This window comes from Ostrinia nubilalis, chromosome 25, assembly GCF_963855985.1.
Source record: "Ostrinia nubilalis chromosome 25, ilOstNubi1.1, whole genome shotgun sequence".
NCBI lineage: Eukaryota > Metazoa > Arthropoda > Insecta > Lepidoptera > Crambidae > Ostrinia > Ostrinia nubilalis.
The window spans coordinates 9,621,890-9,649,012 of record NC_087112.1 but is presented as its reverse complement, the minus strand read 5'-3'; the positions used below and the strand labels follow the sequence as shown (position 1 = coordinate 9,649,012).

The following is a 27,123-nucleotide window of genomic DNA, read 5'->3' as shown; positions in this document are numbered from 1 at the left end:
AAAATAGAAAGACACGGGTCTTAACGCGACGTTTATTAATGAGTTACATTATGTACTCACGGCTTGACGTGTCGCGACTGTGCGACTGGCAACCGCAGTGAGTGTGCGAGCGCGACAGCAACATAATTACGCGCGAGCGATAAGGATGGGTAGCTTGGGGTCATTGGACAAAATTCTATGTGCTCACAGACCAGACTATAGAAAATATTCGTACAATAATCGAGATCTTTGTATTTCAGGTGACAGAATGGCCGGCGCTACAAGAACCTAAATGGGGCACCGAGGCGGAGGCCGACGAGAACACAATATACCAGCGAGTGCCGCTCAACTACCTGCAAATGTAAGTTCATTTAATTACTAAAATAAAATAAATTGCTACTATTAAAGGCCGGTAGATCTATTCTCTTAAATAAAACACTGGATACTCATCTTTCACATTATATTGCCTTATTTTAGATACAATTCATCACTTAGCACAAAAGCGCGCGGAGTCGTCTCCGCGCGTCCCTCTATTCTGACGTTTGATGCTAGCGTGACATTGACGTATTGTCAATGTCACTATGACAGCATCTCATTGGGCACAACGATACCGTTATTTTAACGTTTTAGATTTTTCATAATTAACACTACACATAATACACACAACACTCCACTCACAAAACACTGATGCCCGTATTCACAAACATTACTATGCGGTCTCACAGTGCGCGTGGACGCACAAGGTGACACATGAACCAATCACAGAGCTCTATTCAACGCTGTGCGTTCAATTTGCTGTTTTACATAAGCAAGCATCGTTTGTGAATACGGGCGTAATTCACTCAATACACCACAAACAGTCTGTTCGCCGAGAGTTGATAAATATTATGAAATGTCTTGCAATAGCGACTGTCGCTTAATTATCGCATTCTGTATGGCGGGCGTCGTTTGTCACAACGCGCACTGAGTACCATGGTACAAGCCCCGGCCGGCGGGCCGCAATGTGTGAAACGGAATAGGTTTATTTTACATAAGACCGAAATGAGTGGTATGACAGTGGGTAGGGCTTTGCCCAACATTGGGATACACTATAAGCCACTTGATAATAATGAAATACTTTTTATCCAACACATGGACGCCACGTGTTTGATCCGTATCCCCACGTATGCCCTAACCGGAATAATTCCCGTAAATTTAAAAGAGATAATAAGGATAATCTACCAACTTTTTCATTATATCGACAAAAATAATTAGCGGGCCGCAATTTATAATGAGTTTAGAACCTCTGATGTTTAATTTTTTTTATCAACTCTCGGCGAACAGACTTTAGGATGTAATGTTAATACTTTTGGAAGAGCGGTAACCTCCTACTATAAAATATTTAATTTACATATTTCTTATTCTTAAAAGGATGGTTACCAAAATACTTTGTTAATGAAGTTTATTTATAAAATAAAACATTTTCATTTTTTCATTACTTTACGTCTAGCGTTTAAATCAGTCAACGCCTGAGATATGGGAGCGGCACGCGAGGGGTGATATTGACATACACTCAACATCAAATAAACCGCACCTTCCGCAACGCGAACTTTAAAGATTTTCTTCTGACACAATCATGGTACCCCAACAATATTGGTGTTATTTGAAAGCCCAATAAATATCCTTAAAGAAAAATACATTTCATTTCTAAATAAATGATTAACATATATCATAAATGTGACTTGAAAATAGACCGCACTTTGGGCTCACCTCTGTGAACGTCAGAATGGCGGGTGTATGGTCACAGAAATGAATAATATAAATATGAATTTTTAATACCTGAGGTGTACCTTTATGTACCTTTAGTTATTAATTTTGTACTTCCCTAATACGGGAACAATTTAAATTACAAAATGAGCCGCCAACCTGATATCAGGTTGGCGGGTGTATGCTGAAATTGGACGAAACAGGTAAGTTATGGTTTTCTTATATTTACCATTATTTAGTACCTCAAATGTACCTCACAAATATATTATGATAAACCAAATGCGACGAATAATTAACGAGAAAATTGATACGAAAAATTTGATGTCCACCATTTTTTTGATGGCCACCATTTCTTTTAACAAGTTAGAAAGTTGACACTGACACAGATAATACATACCATACATATATTTTTTAAGTCTGTTTTTTATGGCATGCACACTTGTGCATTTGCCAATGCCAATACTTTCCTAAAATCTAAAAGTATTGATAGTAGCGCCCTGCTGTAAATGTCATAAGGTTGTCCAACGTGGCAATAATAGGGATGTTGACTGGGTAATGAAATCGAAATTCTATTCAGTCCGTCAGACAGATAATAAAAATATTTTGGAGACATTTTTTTTTCATAATCTAATAATTACAGTATTGTATTGAGTTGAAATGTCGCGTGACGTCACTTTTGAGTAAAAAATCTACTCAAGCGTGACGTAACGCGCCAATTCAACTCGATGTAGGACTGTTATTATTTAATTATGAAAGAAAATAAAAAATATGAGTTTAATATTTTCTAATATCTGTCTGACGGACAAATAATTGAAAATTTGTCATTTAGCCTTTAAAAGTATTGATTTATAGTAGTGCCAAGTGCTCTCCTGTATAGGTCTACCAGAATCTCATGGCAAACAAAAATATTGGAAAAGTGTGGCTTTCATAAAGAAATTGTCTATGGCTTTATTGTCACCTGTCAAAACCACAGATCACTATATATGTAGCAAGGTAAAAACAAATTACGAGATTTGTCAACCACTGCAGAAATTTTGTGAATCTTCATGATTATTTGTTATTTTTATGAAAATACAAAAAAAAAACTCAAGCGAGTTATATTGTTTTCAATGTGTATTGTAAAATATGGCGTAATTTAAACTCAATCTTTGATTTTAAAGCACGTCGTTGAGTTGACGGGTAAGTCGGACTGAAATGTTAAGATTACATTTAGTTTATTACCCGACTGCGTCAGAAAGAGGGTTATGTTTATTTTTAAGTATTTTTCTTTCTTAATAGCTGCTTTATTGAGGTTTACCTACAGGTGAATCTCACAAATTGGTGCAAAGGAATGGTGAAAATGTTGTAACCATGTAAAGAAACTTGATAAGATTTCATCAAGCAAAATCATTATTAATCATCAAGCAAGATTGAATAATAAAATTGAAATGCTGGAAGAGCAATTTATAATAAATACCTCTTTCTCTTGATTATCTGTTGAAGAATAAGAAATAATAAATAAATAATATCCTTGGACATTTTAGACTGCGCTTCTAGTCCCAAACTAAGCAAAGCTTGTACTATAGGTACTAGACAACGGATATAAACATATTAAATGCTTTTCTTTTTAAATCATACATATACATAGAAAACACCCAGTCCAATACAAACAAAATATATGTTCATGCATACAATTTGTTTGTAATGTGCGATAATCGAACCCGCAACCTCCGGAATAGTAGTCCGTTTCGAAACACTACACCAAGCGGCCGACTAAAACGCAAGTGGAGTTCTTAGAATCGTTTTCTAGTATTTTTTTATCCACAACGAGGAAGCTCTGAATGTAGTAATACGTTATAAGTTGGATACATAATAAAATTAATTTTCTTTGGTTTTTTTTTCGTCTTATTTCTTCTTATTATTTTTTTTCTTTCATCTTCTCATATTTTATTTCTTTTTATCCTTTTTTTGTCTTATTCTTCATTCATTTATTCTGTCTGTATTTCATCTTGTTTTTACTATTTTTATTCTTCTTATCTTTCTTCTTATCATAAAGATATTATATCAAGAAGAAGAAACAAGAAAAAATAAAAGAAAATGAAGAAAAAAGAAAATAATAATATACAGAAGATAAAAGAAGAAGAAATAAGACAAAAAAAAAACAAGAAATGAAGACAGAAGAAGATAATAATAATAATGAGAAGAACCATGGGAAAAAGAATAAGAATAGAAGACGAAGGAGAAAAGACAATAAAATTAGAAGAAGAAGACGAATACGATGTCACGAATAATAGTTCCAATAGTCTAAATGACAAAATTTCAATTATTTGTCCGCCAGACAGATATTAGAAATATTAAACTCATATTTTTTATTTTCTTTCATAATTAAATAATAACAGTCCTTCATCGAGTTTAAATGGCGCGTTACGCCACGCTTGAGTAGATTTTTTACTCAAAAGTGACGTCACGCGACATTTCAACTCAATACAATACTCTAATTATTAGATTATGAAAAAAAAATGTCTCCAAAATATTTTTATTATCTGTCTGACGGACTGAATAGATTTCGATTTCATTACCCAGTCAACATCCCTATTATTGCCACGTTGGACAACCTTATGACATTTACAGCAGGGCGCTACTATCAATACTTTTAGATTTTAGGAAAGTATTGGCATTGGCAAATGCACAAGTGTGCATGCCATAAAAAACAGACTTAAAAAATATCTGTATGGTATGTATTATCTGTGTCAGTGTCAACTTTCTAACTTGTTAAAAGAAATGGTGGCCATCAAAAAAATGGTGGACATCAAATTTTTCGTATCAATTTTCTCGTTAATTATTCGTCGCATTTGGTTTATCATAATATATTTGTGAGGTACATTTGAGGTACTAAATAATGGTAAATATAAGAAAACCATAACTTACCTGTTTCGTCCAATTTCAGCATACACCCGCCAACCTGATATCAGGTTGGCGGCTCATTTTGTAATTTAAATTGTTCCCGTATTAGGGAAGTACAAAATTAATAACTAAAGGTACATAAAGGTACACCTCAGGTATTAAAAATTCATATTTATATTATTCATTTCTGTGACCATACACCCGCCATTCTGACGTTCACTCACCTCTGGGATCAATTAGACGAATTTTTATGGTTATAAAACCAAATAAAGATCTCACGTGTCCTCTTTAACAGATGGATAGCGATTAATCCCAACTTAACAGTTTTATAGTTTATAGTGTAACTACCTATTTTTTGAAGAAGTGACTCTGGATCCTTGTAAAGACACATTTTTGTGGTAAAAACCTTTCCTTTAATGAAATGAAGTTTAAAACTAGGCTTTCAAATGGTACCAATGTTGGTGGGAAGTGGGGATGCATACGTTTGATAAGTGCTTGTCGCGGGAGGTGCGATTTATTTGATGCCGAGTGTATTATAAGTTACAGAGTATACAAATCTGAAGCACATTTGAAGTCTCGCAAACGTTTGACGTCCCAAAAACATCCTCCCGTGCTGCGAAAGCTAGTTCATTTGTTATATTCAGCCAAATGACGTCCACTGCTGGACAAAGGCTTCCCGATTTCCATAACGACCGGTCCTGGTTACCCCGCGACCTTCAGATCGTCGGTCCACCTAGCGGGATTTTAAATAGTAGAAGACTGGTATTTTTTATTACGCAACAAACTAGCAAATGGCTAAAAAGAGCCGCTGCTAGTTAGTCCCTTCAAAAATTAAATAAAAGCAACCAAAAAAGCATCGTCCCTGACAATCTTCTGGGTAGTCAAATACGGAAAAAAAACTTTGATTGCGCGAGCTAATAACGTACAGCGCCATCTCTCGGCCGATTATAATTTTTAGACGTCTTACTGTACCTCCTATACCGATGTAAACTAGCAATAAAACTTGCAGAAGTTGACTTCCGCAAGGTATCAAAATCAAAATTATCTTTATTTGTTTAGACTAATTAAATTAGTTCTTGCAAATCGTCAAATGCTCTTAAGGAGCCTATACGTCATGTCTCATTCTTTTTTTTGCCCTACCAGCGCTTCGAGACAAACATTTGGCAAGTGCTGAGAAGAAGCGCCGCAACAAACTCGGTCACCACTGTCTGCCGGTTTAAAAATATAAAAAAATATAAAAAAGTAGGAAGTTACATACATTCAGAAGCAAGTTACTTACCACGCGCTCCCGTTGATAGAAGGTGGCCTTTAAGACGCCCATCTAGCACGAGACCGCGTGTATTAAAAAATACTTTATCCGCTTAGCGCAACTTCCTCGAAATCGAGCTCCGTCTTTTGACTAATTTCGTTGCAGGTCAAATTAAATACGCACGCGATAATGTTTTTCTGTGACAGACTATTATTTCACGCGGGAGAAGCCGCTGGCAAAAGATAGTATTTTATATAGTAGAAAACGGATGCCCGTATTCACAAACGATGCTTAAGTGAAGCAGCAAATCGAACGCACAGCGTTGAATAGAGCTCTGTGATTGGTTCGTATGTCATCCTGTGCGTCCACGCGCACTGTGAGACCTCATAGTAATGTTTGTGAATACGGGCGTGATATTCTTTACGCAACAAACTAGCAAATGGCTAAAAAGAGCCGCTAGTCTGTCACTTCAAAAATTCTTGTGAAAAGTCAAAAAAGCAACGTCCCTGAAAAATCTTCTGGGTAGTCAAATACAGAAAAAAAAACTTTGATTGCGCGAGCTAATAACGTATAGCGCCATCTCTCGGCCGATTATAATTTTAAGACGTCTACTATACCTCCTTACCGAGGTTTAGGCGATTATCACACTGCGCCGCGGTACACGGGACGACAGATTTAATTATTGTATGCAAGTACCTCAGTTTGTATAGAAAACACGCGCGGCACAACACACTGACAACGCGTTTGCGCGCGGGATTCGTTATAATTATGTCGCCACGCGGACCGCGGCGGAGCGAGGTGCAGTGTGATAATCGCCTTATACTAGCAATAAAACTTGCAGAAGTTGACTTCCGCAAGCTATTAACCTCTTCAACGCCAATGACGGATACATCCGTACATCAGGTTGACCGCCTACGACGGATTAATCTGCCTTAAAAATGATGTGCGTATTATGTAAACTGAATAATAATGAATACATTGAATATCTTATATCACAATTTATCAAGCGTGGCGTCATAGAGTGATGGCTTTTGTATTTCACGTGGCGCTGTAAAGGTAAAAAAATACTTTATCATCTGTCATCCGCTTCGCGCAACTTCCTCGAAATCGAGCTCCATCTTTTGATTAATTTCGTTGCAGGTCAAATTAAATACGCACGCGATAATGTTTTTCTGTGACAGACTTTTAATTATTTCACGCGGGAGAAGCCGCTGGCAAAAGATAGTATTTTATATAGTAGAAAACTGACGCCCGTATTCACAAACGATGCTTAAGTGAAGCAGCTAATCTAACGCACAGCGTTGAATAGAGCTCTGTGATTGATTCGTGTGTCATCCTGTGCGTCCACGCGCACTGTGAGACCTCATAGTAATGTTTGTGAATACGGGCGTGATATTCTATATTACGCAACAAACTAGCAAATGGCTAAAAAGAGCCGCTAGTCTGTCACTTCAAAAATTCTTGTGAAAAGTCAAAAAAGCAACGTCCCTGAAAAATCTTCTGGGTAGTCAAATACAGAAAAAAAACTTTGATTGCGCGAGCTAATAACGTATAGCGCCATCTCTCGGTCTATTATAATTTTAAGACGTCTACTGTACCTCCTTGCCGAGGTTTAGGCGATTATCACACTGCGCCGCGGTACACGGGACGACAGATTTAATTATTGTATGCAAGTACCTCAGTTTGTATAGAAAACACGCGCGGCACAACACACTGACAACGCGTTTGCGCGCGGGATTCGTTAATGTCGCCACGCGGACCGCGGCGGAGCGAGGTGCAGTGTGATAATCGCCTTATACTAGCAATAAAACTTGCAGATGTTGACTTCCGCAAGCTATTAACCTTTTCAACGCCAATGACGGATACATCCGTACATCAGGTTGACCGCCTACGACGGATTAATCTGCCTTAAAAATGATGTGCGTGTTATGTAAACTGAATAATAATGAATACATTGAATATATTCATATCACAATTTATCAAGCTTGGCGTCATAAAGTGATGGCTTTTGTATTTCACGTGGCGCTGTAAAGGTAAAAAAATACTTTATCATCTGTCATCCGCTTCGCGCAACTTCCTCGAAATCGAGCTCCATCTTTTGATTAATTTCGTTGCAGGTCAAATTAAATACGCACGCGATAATGTTTTTCTGTGACAGACTATTAATTATTTCACGCGGGAGAAGCCGCTGGCAAAAGATAGTATTTTATATAGTAGAAAACTGACGCCCGTATTCACAAACGATGCTTAAGTGAAGCAGCAAATCGAACGCACAGCGTTGAATAGAGCTCTGTGATTGGTTCGTATGTCATCCTGTGCGTCCACGCGCACTGTGAGACCTCATATAGTAATGTTTGTAATACGGGCGTGATATTCTACAGGGTGTTAGGTAAATGGGTATATGAGCCGACACTAGCCCATGTTAACATGGTCATATAAATGGTATGGTGAAGTCATAAAATTGATATCTTCATTTTAATTATTTTAATTTTCTTACAAATCTGATTTTATAAAATTTATTTTGTATGAAAATTCAAAAAAATAAAATGATGATATCAAATTTCTGACTTCACCATACCATATGACTAGTGTCGGCTCATATACCCATTTATCTAACACCCTGTACGTACGCCCTGTATATTACGCAACAAACTAGCAAATGGCAAAAATCGGGCCGCTAGTCTGTCACTTCAAAAATTAACTTGAAAAGAGCAAAGCAACGTCCCTGACAAATCTTCTGGGTAGTCAAATACGGAAAAAAAACTTTGATTGCGCGAGTTAATAACGTACAGCGCCATCTCTCGGCCGATTATAATTTTAAGACGTCTACACCGTGCGTCTACTGTGTGCTTACCATGAGTTTACGTTAGGTGTGCTCGCTAGCGACTGCGTAAAAAAATGACATTAAATGTATGACATATTGTACAGCGCCCCTAGCGGCTACTTTCAAGAAATAAAATCTTCATAGATTTTTTTTATGTACTCGCTAGCGAGCACACATGACGTAAACTCATGGTAAGCACACTGTTACTGCCCGTTCGCGCTAAGTTTGCCGGTCCGTGGAATGCGAGTCCCCTCCCGCAACCGCGATTAAACGCAATTAGTTAGTGATTAAACGCAATTAATGTGTCTTATTTTACGCAAATACACATTTTTTATCAATAATAATAATTAAAAAAATATTTTAAATATAGTTTGATAAAGTTATAAGTAGACGCTTGCCTTGGAGTGACGTCATATCGCCAGCGGCAAACTTAAAGCGAACGGATAGTACCTCCTATACCGAGGTTTATGCTAGTAATAAAACTTGCAGAAATTGACTTCCGCATGCAAAATAGCTGTGGCAAGCCAACTTCTGCAAAACTTACATACTGGTAACAGCTTGCGGAAGTAAACTTCTGCTTTTATTGCTAATTTTTAAGCGAGCCCTATGGTAAAACAACAGGAATTTTGTTTTCAAAGGGGTCACCTAAATATTGGGGATTGATGATGAAAATGGCCATGAATCTCGCTTATTACTTCATCATATGGCGCAAGTACACTATGCGGTAAATTGACCCAGACGAAGCGCGAGCCCGCACCGAAGTATGGGCGACACACGGCGAAACTACCGAAGTGCGTGTTTACACTATACTGCCCCCAATAGTTGAAAAGGCGATTGATTCGTATCTCATCCTGTGCTTGGTTCTGTTATATCGGAATTTACATTACTAAATATAAAAATAAAAATTGATGACACAGAGCTTCTATTGCATTGACGTCAATACAATAGAAGCCCTACGTTTCCTTGCCAATAAAATTTACTTGATAATTAGTTGGGTTTGGACCGTCGCGCGCGCAACATTTATTCGGGGAATTTTTGTCATTTACTTTCTTAGTTAATTAAATTTTTCAAGTGTAGTAACTTTAGTGTTTTTTTAAAAAGACCTTCTAGACCCACCCCGTAACAGTGGTGTCAGAAGTGGGATACCAGCATCGAAACGTGAATAAACTTTAATATCGCTGGTATCCCGTTACGCGTCGCGCATCAAACTTCAAGTTCCAGCCAACCCAGCTCCGGAGCGACAACAATCCAGCTTCGACAAATTCCGTCTTGGTTCAGACATCGTCACGACAGTAAGCCTCCTGTGGGAGCCTGCTGACGAACCGCCCAAGACGATCTTCGATCGGCGTGCCACCAAGCCGCCCTGTCTAACCGCCCGCCAAGAGCGTGGGCCACCCATCACCGTCGCTAAGAAAGAGCGACGTCCTTCCCGAAATTGCTGCATCCAGTGGTCCAGCCGGCCAATCGCCCCGTCATCAAGTCCTGTGGGCCTGCCGAGCTACCCATCGCTGCAATCTTCACTCCCTCGTCGTGTGCCGCTGCCCTGCCGTGCCACTCCGAGTCCTCGCTACGCCGTTCCTGTACGTCTCGTAGTTCCTGTGTCAACGATGCACCTTCCGCTCGTGATCCTGCTGATTCTGTAAGTGAAACGTTTTATCAACTGTTATCGCTATCTCGTTATCTTTGTTTATTCGATTTATCATTGGTACTTACATTTTATCTAAATCTACTCTCATTCTATTCTTTACACAATAATTTTTAATTTACTTACCAATTTTATTCTTCTTACGAAGTTATTGACTCATAAAATGACCGAAAGAGGACTAGATTCTAAAATGAACTCAAGTTCTGAAACCCTATCCCTAGAACCATTCCCTATCCAAGTCCTGTGCAACTTCATTAGCCCATACAAGGGTGACCGTGCAACACTCACGGCTTTCTTAACCAATTGCCAGAATGCTCTGGACCTGGCATTACCAAATCAAAAAACCTTACTGTTTAAATACATAATCGCTAAATTAGAGGGCAAAGCGCAAATAGCCTGCTCTAATAAAATTTTCGACAATTTTGAAGCCTTAAAGACCTTTTTAAAACAAAACTTCGGTGAGCGTAAGCACTACAGCCACCTCCTGCTGGATTTACAATCCTGTAAGCAGCAGTCAAATGAGACCGTTGCCGAATTTTCATTAAGAATAGAAAGTTGCTTGACTGACCTCCAGTCAGAAATTCATAACTCTGACACGCTAAAAAAAGATTTGTCAGGTAGAATTGCCATGACAGAAGATCTGGCTTTATACACATTCATTTTAGGCCTACATCCACGGCTTAGTAATAACGTTAGGTGTAGGAATCCTAAGACCGTAAATAGTGCAATTAATATTGCATTAGAGGAAGAAAAGATACAAAACCTCCTCTTTAAAACATCCATTAAACCTAAATGCAAGACATGCGGGAAACCCGGACATTCCGAAGCCGAATGTAGGGCCCCCAAAAGGGCTATCCCACGTGTCCCATTCCAATCGAATAGTAATCAACCTTCTACTTCCCAACAAAACTCAAACTCGAGTTCGACTTCAATATTCTGCAAATATTGTAAGACCAAAGGTCACGATATTACACAATGTCGGAAACGACAATTCAACGAAAACAAAAATCAAGGTAATTTTAATAAACCGGTTCATATTGCCTATGATGAGCCGCCTTCGTCAGTGTCGTCACCGACGCCGCTGGATCAAATTCCATGCGAATACGACGGCGATTCTGACGGTGATTTAAACTAAGTGATCGGATTACGAATTCGTGCCACCGTATTCCGATATCTAAGCATTCCGGCACTAAACAATCATTAATTGTTACACAAAATTGCGCTTCTACGACTTCACCTAATAATTCACCATCTTGTGTCAACACAAAAATTAAAACTATATCTCAATCGACCCCCTCGGGATCCTCTCAGTCATTGGGTATAAACAAAAAAGAAACCCAATCGACCCCTTCGGGATTTTCAAAGTCATTGAGTATTAAAAACGAAACTCAGTCGACCCTCCTAGGATCTTCTAAATCACTGAGTCCTACTGCACATAAATCTCGGTCGACCCCTTCGGGATTCCCCAAATCGCCGAGTCCTAACAAACCTAAACTTGACCTAAGTCCTTCAGGAACTCCTAAGTTGTTGAACCCTGACAGGCAAACTCCTAGTACAACGATGCCTGTACACGAACTTAAATCGTCCTTACACAAAATATCGTTACCTCATATCTTCCTTAAAACGGAATACTCTCAAAAGCCTCTTTGCTTTTTGATTGATACAGGTTCGACTGTCAGCATCCTCAAACTCACCAATCTTGACATTAAACCTTCGCTTTTGTCAGAAAAAATAATACTTAAGGGCTTAAGTAATAACGACTCGTCCTGCGAAACCTTAGGGTCCTTACAATTGCAATTTCAATGTCAATCGAATAATTCCTGTAAACCCGCTCTTCTCACATTCAAATTCCATGTTATTGATGAAAATGTTAATCTTAAATACGATGGAATCCTAGGAAACGATCTTCTAAAGGAATTAGATGCTGATGTTCAGTACTCCCAAAACTGCTTAATCGTTCGAGGTCACTCTCTCCCGTTTTATTTTAACCAACCTGCATATGTCATACCTCCACGGTCTGAGGCCATAATAGAATGTCCACTCTCGAATCCTTCATCAGAACTCTTAAACATTTCCGAAGGATTAATCCTTGACCACCAAATCTCAGATAACGTCTTCTTTGCTAATTGTATTGTACAAGTTAAGCCAAATAACCGCATCAATATCTCAGTACTCAACACCTCAGATTCCGAAGTCGTTATCCGAGATCATTTCGTGCACTTAGAACCGTTTGATAATCAATCATTATTGCCGATTGAACACTCCCATAATATCCAACAACATTCATCTCTCGATAGAGATCAAAGAGTCCTCAGCCAAATAAGAACTTCTCATCTAAACGATGAAGAAAAAAATATCCTCTTAGAGTGTTGTTCAAAATACACTGACATTTTCCACCTAGAAGGTGAATCACTCTCCTGTACCAACGCCATAGAACATTCTATTAACACAAAAGATACTGCTCCTATACACGTTAAATCTTACCGCTTTCCAGAATGCCACAAAGACGAAGTTGAAACCCAAATCAAACAGATGTTAGACCAAAATATAATACGACCTTCAATTTCGCCTTGGAGCGCCCCGGTCTGGGTAGTTCCCAAAAAATTAGACGCCTCCGGTAAACAAAAATGGAGGATAGTTATAGACTATCGTAAACTCAACGACGCAACTGTCACTGAAATATACCCACTTCCTTTGATCACTGATATCCTTGACCAACTAGGACACTCCAAATATTTCACTACCCTTGACTTAGCATCAGGATTCCACCAACTGAAACTCAAGGCCGAAGACGCTCCTAAAACAGGTTTCACCGTGATCACAAACGGTGACGCATCAGGGCATTATGAATTCACCAGAATGCCTTTTGGGCTTAAAAATGCACCATCCACCTTCCAAAAGCTAATGAATACAGTCTTAACTGGTCTTCAAGGTCTCCATTGTTATGTGTATCTTGATGACTGTATTTTATACTCTCATGACCTTAAATCTCACGTAGAAAAACTAAACCTCGTATTTGACAGACTCCGTAAATTCAACCTCAAATTGCAGCCAGATAAATGTGAATTCATGCGACGCGAAGTCGCTTATCTCGGACACATTATAACTGATAAAGGTGTATCCCCAAATCCAGACAAAATAAAAGCCGTTGCTCAATTCCCTACTCCTAAAAACCCCAAGGACATCAAATCCTTCCTTGGCTTAGTAGGATACTACCGTCGTTTCATAGAAAACTGTTCTAAGATTACAAAACCCTTGACTTCACTTCTAAAAAGGGATGCTGTATTTCAATGGTCTCATGAACAAGAACAAGCGTTTAATACCCTAAAAAACAAACTTACTTCAGCACCTTTACTTCAATACCCAGATTTCAGCCAACCTTTCCTTCTAACAACTGACGCCTCAAATTACGCCGTAGGCGCTATCCTATCGCAAGGCGAAATAGGAAAAGATAAGCCTATAGCATACGCGTCACGCGTATTAAACAAAGCCGAAGGTAATTATTCCACAATAGAGAAGGAACTCCTAGCCATCCTGTTCGGAGTAAGGACTTTCCGGCCTTATTTATACGGCCGTAAATTCAAAATTATCACCGATCATAGGCCCCTCGTCTGGCTATTTAATGTCAAAGATCCCGGATCCAGACTCATCAGATGGCGCCTTAAATTAGAAGAATATGACTATGAAATTGTTTACAAACAAGGCAAGTTAAATTCAAACGCAGACGCGTTATCCCGGATTCCTATAAATACATTACATAACGAGACGGAGTCTATGTTATGCAATCCTACCCAAAGCGCTAATAATGACACTGATGAGTCACATAACTTACCTTCAATTTCAGAGACATACGAACAATTCTTACAGATAACTAAACAATCAGGTGTTTCCTTTGATACTGCGATACAAGAACACAACGAATCTTTACTTAAAACCAAGTGTCGGCTTATCGCTTATCCTACTTCAATCGACTTAGATGAGTCAGTTCCTTATTGTCTAGATATTATAAACCTGTCTACAAGTGAACCCGATATCCGCACAATAGAACGTGAACTACATACCTACTATTCTACATCTAATGATAAACACGTTTTTACTCATCTGTTCACACGCATCAATCACTACGACGAGATGACTTATAAAGACATCTTCAATGTCCTCCGTGAATACAGAGACATGATCAAATATTGGTACATGGAAGAAAAGGAGTTTGCTATATCAGACTTCGCCGACCCATTTAATAAATTATCGTTCACTAAAATATATAACATCATATCCTTCTTATTCCACAACACAGGAATTAAAGTAAACATTTATCACAATTCCATTAAATACCCTACACCAGACGAAGTCAAACAAATCCTTAGGGATAACCACGATTCCCTTTCAGCCGGTCATCCCGGTATCTCCCGTATGTTAGATAGGATCAAATCACAATATTGGTGGAAAAACATGAGACAAGAAATAGAAGATTATGTCAAAAATTGCCGCTCCTGCCAAATTAATAAACCCTTAAGACAAACTAACCGAGCTCCAATGGTAGTAACCTCCACTGCTACTCGTCCTAATGAAAAAATATTCCTGGACCTTGTCGGTCCGCTCCCTGAAACACACGAATACAAATATAAATTCATACTTACACTCCAAGATGACCTGACCAAGTACTCGCAAGCCTATCCTATGCAAACGTGTTCCGCTGAAGAAACCGCCAAACTATTTGTTAATTACATCTCACATATAGGAATACCTAAAATGGTTGTAACTGATCAAGGCACGAATTTCTGTTCTGAAGTATTTAAACAACTGGAGAAACTGTTCGGGATCAAACACATATTCGCATCCCCATATCATCCTCAAACCTGTGGAGCCCTTGAGAGAAGTCATTCAACTCTCAAGGAATACTTAAGATCTTACATAGGCGAAAACCAACACACTTGGGACCTATACATTCCAAGCGCGATGATAGCTTATAACTCCAACGTGCATAGTACAACTGGGTTCTCCCCTTTAGAATTACTATTTGGTTATAAACCCTATATCCCAAGTAGTATCGATGTACTTGATACTAATACCTACACTGACTATATTCGTGCTCTCAACCACAGACTCTATTATTGTCGCCAAAAGGCTCTTCAGAACATCCAATCTTCAAAAGATAAATCCAAAACTTACTATGATTCTAAAACTAAACCTGTAACATATAATGCCGGTGATATGGTTTACATTCGTTGTCATCACAAGCAAAACAAAGCCTTATCTGCTATTTGGAAGGGTCCATTCAAAATCATAAAGATAAACGGAAACCACACCGTTACTGTATTAGTAAATCGAAAGCACGTGCGTCACCATTATGACGAGATAAAACTCGCAGCTGATCATACGTCACAATGATTAGTAAACACACAAGACCTACCTCAATATCATATGTTCTATTGCAGGTCAGCACAACCGCCGGTCACATGCGATTACGTCACCACGATCGTATCAAGCTCAGGGCTGTACTTCGATAAACTGTTAGATGTCAAGTTCATCAATAGTTATTGGAAAGTAGTTACTTATCTCGATATAGGGCACATAAATCCTAACCTTGACAAAGTAGAAGTTTTATTTGAGAAAATCACTGCATACTGTAATTCTTTTGCATCATCTAAGATTAACTCTGAATGTACTAACTCGCTCACTGCACTTCGAAATCAACATCTTGACAATGTGAATAAATTCTCATCTGTATCCTATTTACTCTCAGATGATGAACCCAAAGGGCGTGTAAAAAGAGGTCTCATTGATTTCGGCGGATCACTTCTCAAAACATTTTTTGGCACATTAGACACCGAAGATGCAGTTAAATTCTCTCAGGCAATCAACGATGTACAGTCAGACGAAAAAAAATTAGCTTACCTCATGAAAGATAATATTCATGTTATAAAATCAACTATTTCCTCTTTTAACAACTCAATATCGAAAGTAAACGAAAACGAAAAACATCTTATGAAAAACATGGAGGTCATTCACAACATCTTAGAAAACGTCTCAAACAGCAATGATAAACTAGAGATTAAATCTCAGATAAATTCACTGTTAACTTCACTCGAGTCTATAATTTTAACATTATCTTTTGACATTGACGATGTTAACAACGCTATTTTATTTGCCAAGTTAAATGTCCTGCATCCAACTGTACTCAATCCTTATCAATTGTATAGCGAATTAGATAAACATAGGAACAGCCTCCCAAAGCATTCTGAGCTCCCAGTGTCCTTGACCCTACAGAACATTCACGAACTTATTGATATTTCTAAATTGATTTGTTTTTATCACTTAAATAAGATTATAATCATAGTAAATATTCCTCTAGTTTTACCACAAGTATACAACCTTCATAATGTTATCCCATTACCAGCACCATATGATATCTCGAAACCCGATACATTCGTACTCATCGCTCCAAACACGCCGTATATTGCGATAACAGGTGATCATATGTTTTACTCTCAAATCAGAGACTTAAGTGAGTGCAAAATGATTAGTGAAAAGTGCTATGTGTGTGAATTAGTGAACGTGTATTCTACAATTGCAAACCCGACCTGTGAGACAATTTTGCTCACAGAGATTGTTAACAGGCTACCCGATAATTGTAATGTTAAGTTGCTACATGGGTCCGTGGACGTGTTTCATAAGCTAACAAACAACCGCTGGCTATTCGTGCAATCAGAACCTGGCAAATGCCATATCAGTTGTGACAGTCAATCCGACGATCCTAACGTAATTTTATTTGGTACTGGTATTTTAACTATCCCTAAAAACTGTAAAGCTTTTTATAAAACTCTACAATTCATCCCCACAGGTGAAACAGTTATTAAGAACATCTCAAACACGATTTCCAATTTTAATATCATTTTAGATGACTGTTGCGAAAAAGCAAAACATAACAGAACATTAAATAAATTGCCGTTTTCCAAATTAGAGAATGTGAACAACTTAGATTCGCTACTACACGCCAGTTTACACCTAGACTCGTTAGAGCAAGACCTCAACAAATTAGATAATCCTTCACATCTCGAACGTTATGGTATACATTACATTTCAGTCAGCTATTTTATCAGTGGTATTTTCTTAATTTATATTATATACAGAAACAGACGGCTCTTTTGTAAAAGTAATAGAAATCAACGTTGTTGCATTCAAATCTTTAACCAGTGTAACAATAAAAAGTCTGTAAAAACCACACAGAGCATTCGGGATGTGGAAGATTCGTCCGGCTCTGACGAGCACGAACCTAGATCAACTCCATCTCCGATGAGGAGGAATATCATAATAGCTCAGCCAGCACTTCACGCCCATGTTAGAGAATAAGTTAGTTTTAAGTTTTTTGTTAATAATTTTAGTAGTAGAAATAGCACCCGGCATTAATCCTAAATTACATTAAATCTTTTTTTTTATATACATTTATCTCGTTAAATATTTTCTGGTCCAATAATTTTAAAATAAAAATGTCCGGTGCTATCGCTACAATGTTCGCAAACGGCAGTCCAAACAAAATAATTCTTAATCTCTCATCTCTTAAGATGTGATGAGAGATCTTAATGGGGGGGTTGTTATATCGGAATTTACATTACTAAATATAAAAATAAAAATTGATGACACAGAGCTTCTATTGCATTGACGTCAATACAATAGAAGCCCTACGTTTCCTTGCCAATAAAATTTACTTGATAATTAGTTGGGTTTGGACCGTCGCGCGCGCAACATTTATTCGGGGAATTTTTGTCATTTACTTTCTTAGTTAATTAAATTTTTCAAGTGTAGTAACTTTAGTGTTTTTTTAAAAAGACCTTCTAGACCCACCCCGTAACAGTTCGTATGTCATCCTGTGCGTCCACGCGCACTGTGAGACCTCATAGTAATGTTTGTGAATACAGGCGTGATATTCTTTACGCAACAAACTAGCAAATGGCTAAAAAGAGCCGCTAGTCTGTCACTTCAAAAATTCTTGTGAAAAGTCAAAAAAGCAACGTCCCTGAAAAATCTTCTGGGTAGTTAAATACAGAAAAAAAACTTTGTTTGCGCGAGCTAATAACGTATAGCGCCATCTCTCGGTCTATTATAATTTTAAGACGTCTACTGTACCTCCTTACCGAGGTTTAGGCGATTATCACACTGCGCCGCGGTACACGGGACGACAGATTTAATTATTGTATGCAAGTACCTCAGTTTGTATAGAAAACACGCGCGGCACAACACACTGACGACGCGTTTGCACGTGGGATTCGTTATAATTATGTCGCCACGCGGACCGCGGCGGAGCGAGGTGCAGTTTGATAATCGCCTTATACTAGCAATAAAACTTGCAGAAGTTGACTCCCGCAAGCTATTAACCTCTTCAACGCCAATGACGGATACATCCGTACATCAGGTTGACCGCCTACGACGGATTAATCTGCCTTAAAAATGATGTGCGTATTATGTAAACTGAATAATAATGAATACATTGAATATATTGATATCACAATTTATCAAGCGTGGCGTCATAGAGTGATGGCTTTTGTATTTCACGTGGCGCTGTAAATGTTAAATAAAATTATAATAAAAAAAAGCTTTATTCTGAAATGCAGTTGTACTAAAATGAAAAAAATAATTATATGCTAGGTTTAAATTAATAATTTCGAAAGCTTGTATCGCGCATGGAATTTATTCCTCTTTTTTTCTGTTTGCGCTATAAGCTTTCGAAATTATTAATTTAAACCTAGCATATAATTATTTTTTTCATTTTAGTACAACTGCATTTCAGAATAAAGCTTGTTTTTAAAAAAGTTTTTTTTTATTATTTATTTCACACTTTTTAGTTGTATCTCAATCTCAGAGCCCTGGAGATGATCTAGTACTAAAGTGCTCGAAAAGACAAATCCAACGAACCCAAACTCGATGAGGTTCCGCCGTTTCGTTTAGGAGTTCCTATGGCCAAGTCCTGACTCCATCATCAGACCAGCTCAATGGTACCATAACATTGCATTGTCATCGTACTTACATAAGTATGCCAAATTTCAGCTCAATCGGTTGAGGAGAAGTGGTCTTAAATTCAGTTGCAAGATTTGTCCCACACATACTAACAAGTGAAGTCAATATAAAGCTTGTAAAAAGCTTGTAATAATAAAAATACTTTATCATCTGTCATCCGCTTCGCGCAACTTCCTCGAAATCGAGCTCCATCTTTTGATTAATTTCGTTGCAGGTCAAATTAAATACGCACGCGATAATGTTTTTCTGTGACAGACTATTATTTCACGCGGGAGAAGCCGCTGGGTAAAGCTAGTATTTTATTATAGTAGAAGACTGACGCCCGTATTCACAAACGATGCTTAAGTGAAGCAGCTAATCTAACGCACAGCGTTGAATAGAGCTCTGTGATTGGTTCGTGTGTCATCCTGTGCGTCCACGCGCACTGTGAGACCTCATATAGTAATGTTTGTGAATACGGGCGTGATATTACTACAGGGTGTTAGGTAAATGGGTACATATGAGCCGACACTAGCCCATGTTAACATGGTCATATAAATGGTATGGTGAAGTCAGACAATGATATCTTCATTTTAATTATTTTAATTTTCTTACAAATCTGATTTTATAAAATTTATTTTGTATGAAAATTAAAAAAAATAAAATGATGATATCAAATTTCTGACTTCACCATACCATATAGTCCAGTCAATAAAGCATTATAGATGGAAAACTGTAGAACACAATTTCTGACTTCAGGACTTTATTTAGACTAGTTAGGAGGTGAACATAGCGAAAGTCCCCGCCCTTAGCCCTTGAGCCGGCGAGGAGAGGGGGGTTTAAAGGTGCCACTTTTCGGTTTTTCGCTTAATTCTCGGAAACTATGCGTCCTAGTGACATGACTACTTTGAACCAAAAAAAGCATATTCAATTTGCTACAGGTGAGATAGACAAGTTTTTCTATAAATTGTATAGTTTTCGCGGCATCTGCTCTAGAAGGTCTGTAATATTGGAAATTTTATTTTTGTCTTACATGTTCCCATCAGGAGAAAATCGACTAAATCAACATTGAGCAACCATTCTAGACATGCGGGAGCATGTTAAGCCTAGTTCCTGCGAGGGGACTACACCGTGCGTATATTTAGACGAATCACTTTGAGCCACTTTTGACTCCTCATCACTCAAAAACTACTGTGCATTAACACTTCAAATTTGGCTCGTGTGTTGAGACTTGCAAGATATACATCAGTTTCAAATTTTATAAATATGCCTCAAACGGTTCTTTAGATATTGACGTCCAAAAATCTACATGTCTGACCTATAGACCAAATTCTAACCACTTCCAGATGACCTCGAAGGTTCAAATTTGGCATCCAGAAAGGTAGTTATGTAAATACAAAGGAACAAATAAAAAACCAGTAAATTTTAACATTTCACATGTGATAGATAGATTTTAGTGCTCTAAATATCGATTTTTGAACGTCAATACCTAAATAACCGTTTGAGGTATATTTATGAAATTTGAAGCTGATGTATATCTTGCAAGTCTCAATACATGAGCCAAATTTGAAGTGTTAATGCACAGTAGTTTTTGAATGACGAGGAGTCAAAAGTGACTCTAATTGGTTCGTCTAAATATAGGTACGCACGGTGCAGTCCCCTCCATGGAACTAGGCTTAACATGCTCCCGCATGTCTATAGTATTTGCTCAATGTTGATTTAGTCGATTTTCTCCTGAAAGGAACATGTAAGACAACAATAAAATTTCCAATTTTACAGACCTTCTAGAGCAGATGCCGCAAAAACTATACAAGATATAGAAAAACTTGACGGTCTCACCTGTAGCAAATTGAATAAGCTTTTTTTGGTTCATAGTAGTCATGTCACTAGGACGCATAGTTTCCGAGGATTAAGCGAAAAACCGAAAAGTGGTACCTTTAAACCCCCCTCTCCCCACCGGCTCAAGGGCTAAGGGCGGGGACTTTTGCTATGTTCACCTCCTAACTAGGCTAAATAAAGTCCCGAGGTCAGAAATTGTGTTCCACGGATTTCTCTCTACACCGTCGTTAAGGCATTCATTGACTGGACTAATATGACTAGTGTCGGCTCATATACCCATTTATCTAACAGCCTGTACGTACGCCCTGTATATTACGCAACAAACTAGCAAATGGCAAAAATCGGGCCGCTAGTCTGTCACTTCAAAAATTAACTTGAAAAGAGCAAAGCAACGTCCCTGACAAATCTTCTGGGTAGTCAAATACGGAAAAAAAATTTGATTGCGCGAGTTAATAACGTACAGCGCCATCTCTCGGCCGATTATAATTTTAAGACGTCTACACCGTGCGTCTACTGTGTGCTTACCATGAGTTTACGTTAGGTGTGCTCGCTAGCGACTGCGTAAAAAATGACATTAAATGTATGACATATTGTACAGCGCCCCTAGCGGCTACTTTCAAGAAATAAAATCTTCATAGATTTTTTTATGTACTCGCTAGCGAGCACACATGACGTAAACTCATGGTAAGCACACTGTTACTGCCCGTTCGCGCTAAGTTTGCCGGTCCGTGGAATGCGAGTCCCCTCCCGCAACCGCGATTAAACGCAATTAGTTAGTGATTATACGCAATTAATGTGTCTTATTTTACGCAAATACACAATTTTTATCAATAATAATAAATAAAAAATATTTTAAATATAGTTTGATAAAGTTATAAGTAGACGCTTGCCTTCGAGTGACGTCATATCGCCAGCGGCAAACTTAAAGCGAACGGATAGTACCTCCTATACCGAGGTTTATACTAGTAATAAAACTTGCAGAAATTGACTTCCGCATGCAAAATAGCTGTGGCAAGCCAACTTCTGCAAAACTTACTCAGTGGTAAGGGGGCGTCCATAAATTACGTGAGGCTTTTAGGGGGGGGGGGAGGGGGTCAACAAAAACCTCACCAAATCTCACGTGGGGGAGAGGGGGGGTCTCGGGAAATATCACGTATTTTTTTCCAAAAGAAATAGAGAAATAGAGTTTGCCAGAAAACTGGGTTAAATCTTAAGTAAAAAAATTGGCCAAGTGTAGGGTTCCGTAGTTGTCCGTCGTTATCACAATATATTTCAGAAGTAAGCAATTACTTCATCTAAAGTCACTTTTAATATTTTCTTCTAAGGAATTTTTATTAGGTATGAAATTTTATAATACATGAGTAAAACGACTATTACTCTTGAACTAACTGGTCTATCTTAACCGCTATAGTTTTCCTTGAAAGTTCATAAAAAGCACTATAATCTTGAATTTTTCCAGATTTATCAAGCCAACAGTTTAGTTTTTAGCGGGGGAGGATGCCCTACTCGGACAAAAATTGGCACTTTAAACTTTAACAAACGGATCCCTAAATCGAAAAATGGTCTTAGAAACCCCTAAGCCATTTTAAAAGACCTATCCAACGATACCCCACACGATGGGGTAGAAGACGAAAAAAAAATCATCCCCACTTTACATGTAGGGGAGCTAAAGTAAAATTTAATTCTACCGTTTTGTCGGCGTGATTAATATTCATACCTCTACAAAATTACAGCTCCCTAGTGCCAATAGTTTCCAAGCAAAACCTCGGACAGACAGACAGCCAGACATATCGAAACTATATTAAGGGTTCCTTGTCAGCAGGACTAAAAAATGATATTTGTATGATAATAATGTCATTTAATTCTATACAGTCTAAACAAATAAAACTAAAAATGCTTCCGTCTGCATGTGTGAATACTAAAATGCAGAATAATAATGACAAAATTAAGAAAATTATAAAACAAGTTCTTTTTTTTACAAGCTTTATTACAAGCTTTATATTGACTTCACTTGTTAGTATGTGTGGGACAAATCTTGCATTTCAGAATTAAAGCTTGTTTTTAAAAAAGTTTTTTTTATTATAATTTTTTATCAAAATCGATTTTGCTAGATTATTAGTGATTTTGTAGAAAGGAACAATTAGGCTAGGTACTTCTGTAAAAAAACAATGTGACCCTAGTACTAACCGCTGTCACTACACGTGTTTTTCTGGATCTATTCGTAATCAGTGGGCTTAGTGCGACTTTACACAATCGTCATCCGCTAGCGACTGCGTAAAAAATGACATACATTAAATGTATGATGATTGTACAGCCTAGCAGATACTTTCAAGAACTAAAATCTTTAACTTTATTGATCTTTTTGATGCACTCGTTAGCGACAACGGTAAAGCACACAAAAAAAAATGTTTCTCAGTTATATTACTCCAAAACTATTAAATTTCGGAATATTTTTAATATCACGTGAGATTTGGGGGTGGGGGAGGGAGTCAGGCAAAATCTCACCAAATCTCACCAAGGGGGGCGGGGGGGTTGAAAAATAGCCAAAATTGTCTCACGTAATTTATGGACGCCCCCTAATTTATATGGTAACACAACAGGAATTTTGTTTTCAAAGGGTCACTTAAAAATTGGGGATTGATGATGAAAACGGCCATAATTCTCGCTTATTACTTCATCAAATATGGCGCAAGTACACTATGCGGTAAATTGACCGAGACGAAGCGCGAGCCCGCACTGAAGTATGGGCGACACACGGCGAAACTAACCGACGTGCGTGGTTACATTATTACTGCCTCCGATAGTTGAAAAGGCGCATCAAATTTTTTTTTCCTATATAAGTTATACTCAAGGACAGCGAATTATTAGAATAACTGAATATAAATCGAACTGCCTAAGGTGGGATTCGAAAATTTTTAGATCGATAGGCGTCTTAACTCCAGAAAATTTTAATAACTAGCTTAGAACTACCCATTTCAATTATTTTAAACTTTTGTATTTTTTTTTTATGCTAGACAAGGCAGGTATTTGACCGCAATCGCACCTGGTGTATATCCGTTTTGACTTGGTGTTAGATGCGCCTTTTCAACTATCGGGAGCAGTGTGTAAACACGCACTTCGGTTAGTTTCGCCGTGCCCATACTTCGGTGCGGGCTCGCGATTCGTCTCGGTCAATTTCCCGTATAGTGTACTTGCGCCAATACAATATTTTTTTATTGAGTCAGTCAATCGACTTTGTCACGGTAATACCTACTATCATACAGTATTGTAACTTCATATAAACGGACGAAACGCGAGCTTTCCTTCGAAATTCAAATCTCGGTATGCGCTCGACATGCAAAAGTCGGGGGTGTCGCGAATGTGGCACAGTAATAAACGGACGATGTGTTGTTTTTAAAACAGTTAGCGCTCTTTTTTTAATAAAAATAATTACAACTACATACCTATTTATACAGGGTGCTAGGTAAATAGGTTTGTAAGCTGACACTAGAACATGTTAACATATTATGCATATAAATGGTATGGTGAAGTCAGTGATACGATTATTTTTTTTTTTTTTTAATTTTCATACAAAATAAAATTTATAAAATTAGATTTGTATGAAAATTAAAATTATATCAATTTTCTAACTTCATTATACCATTTATATGCACATGTTAACATGGGCTAGTGTCGGCTTATAAACCCATTTACGTAACACCCTGTATAATAATCAAGCATTTTGTACACCTCAGTCAAGGCGCATTCATTTTACGATCGCAAATTTAATTTTTAATTAAATCAGCTAATCACAAAATAACATGCATTTTATCCTATTTCATTCACTAAGCTATTTTATTTGTCAAAATAAAATAAAAAATACATTCACAAAACTAGATAGAAATTTTAAGTAGGCAGATGTAATGAAAATAGGGCCTGCAGGTGGGCAGCCCTATCGCATGTTGTCATTCTGTGACGTATCGCGCGGCTGTTGACATTTATTTCAAAAATATGGCCGAGTTGGAATACTGTACGATAAGCCCATACATGTGTCGTCTAATATTGTCGATAAAATTTTATCACGCGCCTCCTTGAAGATGATAAAATTAATTTGTGATTAATTTCAGCGTGAACAACATAATCAAGCACCGCTGCGCTGACGGCACGGCGGTGACGTTCGTACAACTGCCGCCGCCGCCGAAACTGCCCGCCGCCTCCACGCCGGAAAGCGTCGCCGTTTGCGAGCAGTATCTAAAGGTAACGCTGGTATTTATACTTCTATAGTCTGGGCCGGGAGCACGTAGAATTTTGTCCAATGACCCCAAGCTACCCATCCTTATCGCTCGCGCGTAATTATATTGCTGTCGCGACTGTGCGACGGGCGCCCGCAGTGAGTGTGCGAGCGCGACAGCAATATAATTACGCGCGAGCGATAAGGATGGGTAGCTTGGGGTCATTGGACAAATTCTACGTGCTCCCGGACCAGACTATATATTAATAACTAACGTCTTGTAAGTAAATGCAAAATAAGTGAGGCACTTCAAACTTTTCCCATACGTTCTGACAGTTGATATAGTCAAATACTAGTAAAAATGTATGTAACATGACATTGGATGACATGATTTTAGCCGCACTTTAGACCATTGGTTCCCAAAGTGGGGAGGCGCGGGCCATCTGTGTACTGAACAACTTAAGTATAAAAAACCTGCGACCGCTGAGAAAATGCATACCAGACTGCTCGATACGACCAATAAATAATCTTGACTGGAGGAATTTATTGTACGGTTGAAAAGGGGCGCGTCTCAAATAAGTTAAGGAACCCCTGCTTTAGACGAAGGGCTTGTATAAATACTGGGTGTTATAATAATAATAATAATAATCTTTGAATCTTCTTGTTACACTATAAGAACATATAGGAAAAATCCTATCCTACTAATATTATAAATGCGAAAGTTTGGATGTCTGGATGTTTGTTACTCTTTCACGCAAAAACTGCTGAACGGATTTTGTTGAAACTTTACAGTATTATTGTTTATAACCCAGATTAACATATTATTATAGGCTATAATTTATGACGATATGTGACCAACTAAATTTCAACAAATAAATAAGACGTGGGTAAAAAGCGCCATCTATCGTCATTGGTTAAAATCTTCAGCGCTAGACAAAACATTTTGACGTTCGTAAATATTCATGCGGGGAAGCCGTGAAACGCCATCTATCAACATCATTAGTAATTAAACGAGGTCCACGCGTACGAAGTCGCGGGCGGTCGCTACTTAAACTAATATGGTCTAAAGCCTGGTCCGTGAGCACGTAGAATTTTGTCCAATGACCCCAAGCTACCCATCCTTATCGCTCGCGCGTAATTATATTGCTGTCGCGACTGTGCGACGGGCGCCCGCAGTGAGTGTGCGAGCGCGACAGCAACATAATTACGCGCGAGCGATAAGGATGGGTAGCTTGGGGTCATTGGACAAAATTCTACGTGCTCACGGACCAGGCTTTAGTTAAAGTGCGTCACTTTTCTTGCGCTATCTTCTAGACTTTTTCAATTCAAAGTACTAAAAATATGCATGTTTCTAATATTCTTATTTTTTACAGATTTTAGACGAATTCACGAAGGATCTCTCGCCCACAATCCTGGTTCGCGGGCTCAAGTCGGTGACGTCTACTGCACTATGATTCACATAAGTACGCTTATTTATAATATTAGCTAAATTTTATGGGAACAAATCTTGTTTGACTCTCTTGATCATGAACTTCGAACTCCTATGTTCTTCTGATTAATTTCGTTGCGGGTCCAATGACAGTTTAACTTTCCCCCGGGACAAACTTGACCTTCATTGGTTGGGTTTTTATGGCGGTCAAGCTGTAGATCCTGGCTACTGCACAGGAGTTGCAGCAGTGAGAATAGTCCCGCTTCTTGACATGACATCAAAATTGTCATTGACATTATGTGAAATAAATACTTTTCGGAATGAT

The 27,123-nt window shown here is 38.2% G+C and overlaps 2 long non-coding RNA genes across 2 annotated transcripts; both read left to right on the top strand.

The window, feature by feature from the left end:
- The first annotated feature begins 245 nt into the window (after positions 1 to 245).
- On the top strand, positions 246 to 27,123 carry LOC135084167 (uncharacterized). Its single transcript, XR_010259772.1, has 3 exons — positions 246 to 340; positions 25,266 to 25,395; positions 26,743 to 27,123. It is a non-coding gene; the product is annotated as an uncharacterized LOC135084167 (long non-coding RNA).
- LOC135084171 (uncharacterized) lies at positions 10,236 to 18,135 on the top strand. The gene is made up of 2 exons (XR_010259775.1): positions 10,236 to 10,320; positions 15,765 to 18,135. It is a non-coding gene; the product is annotated as an uncharacterized LOC135084171 (long non-coding RNA).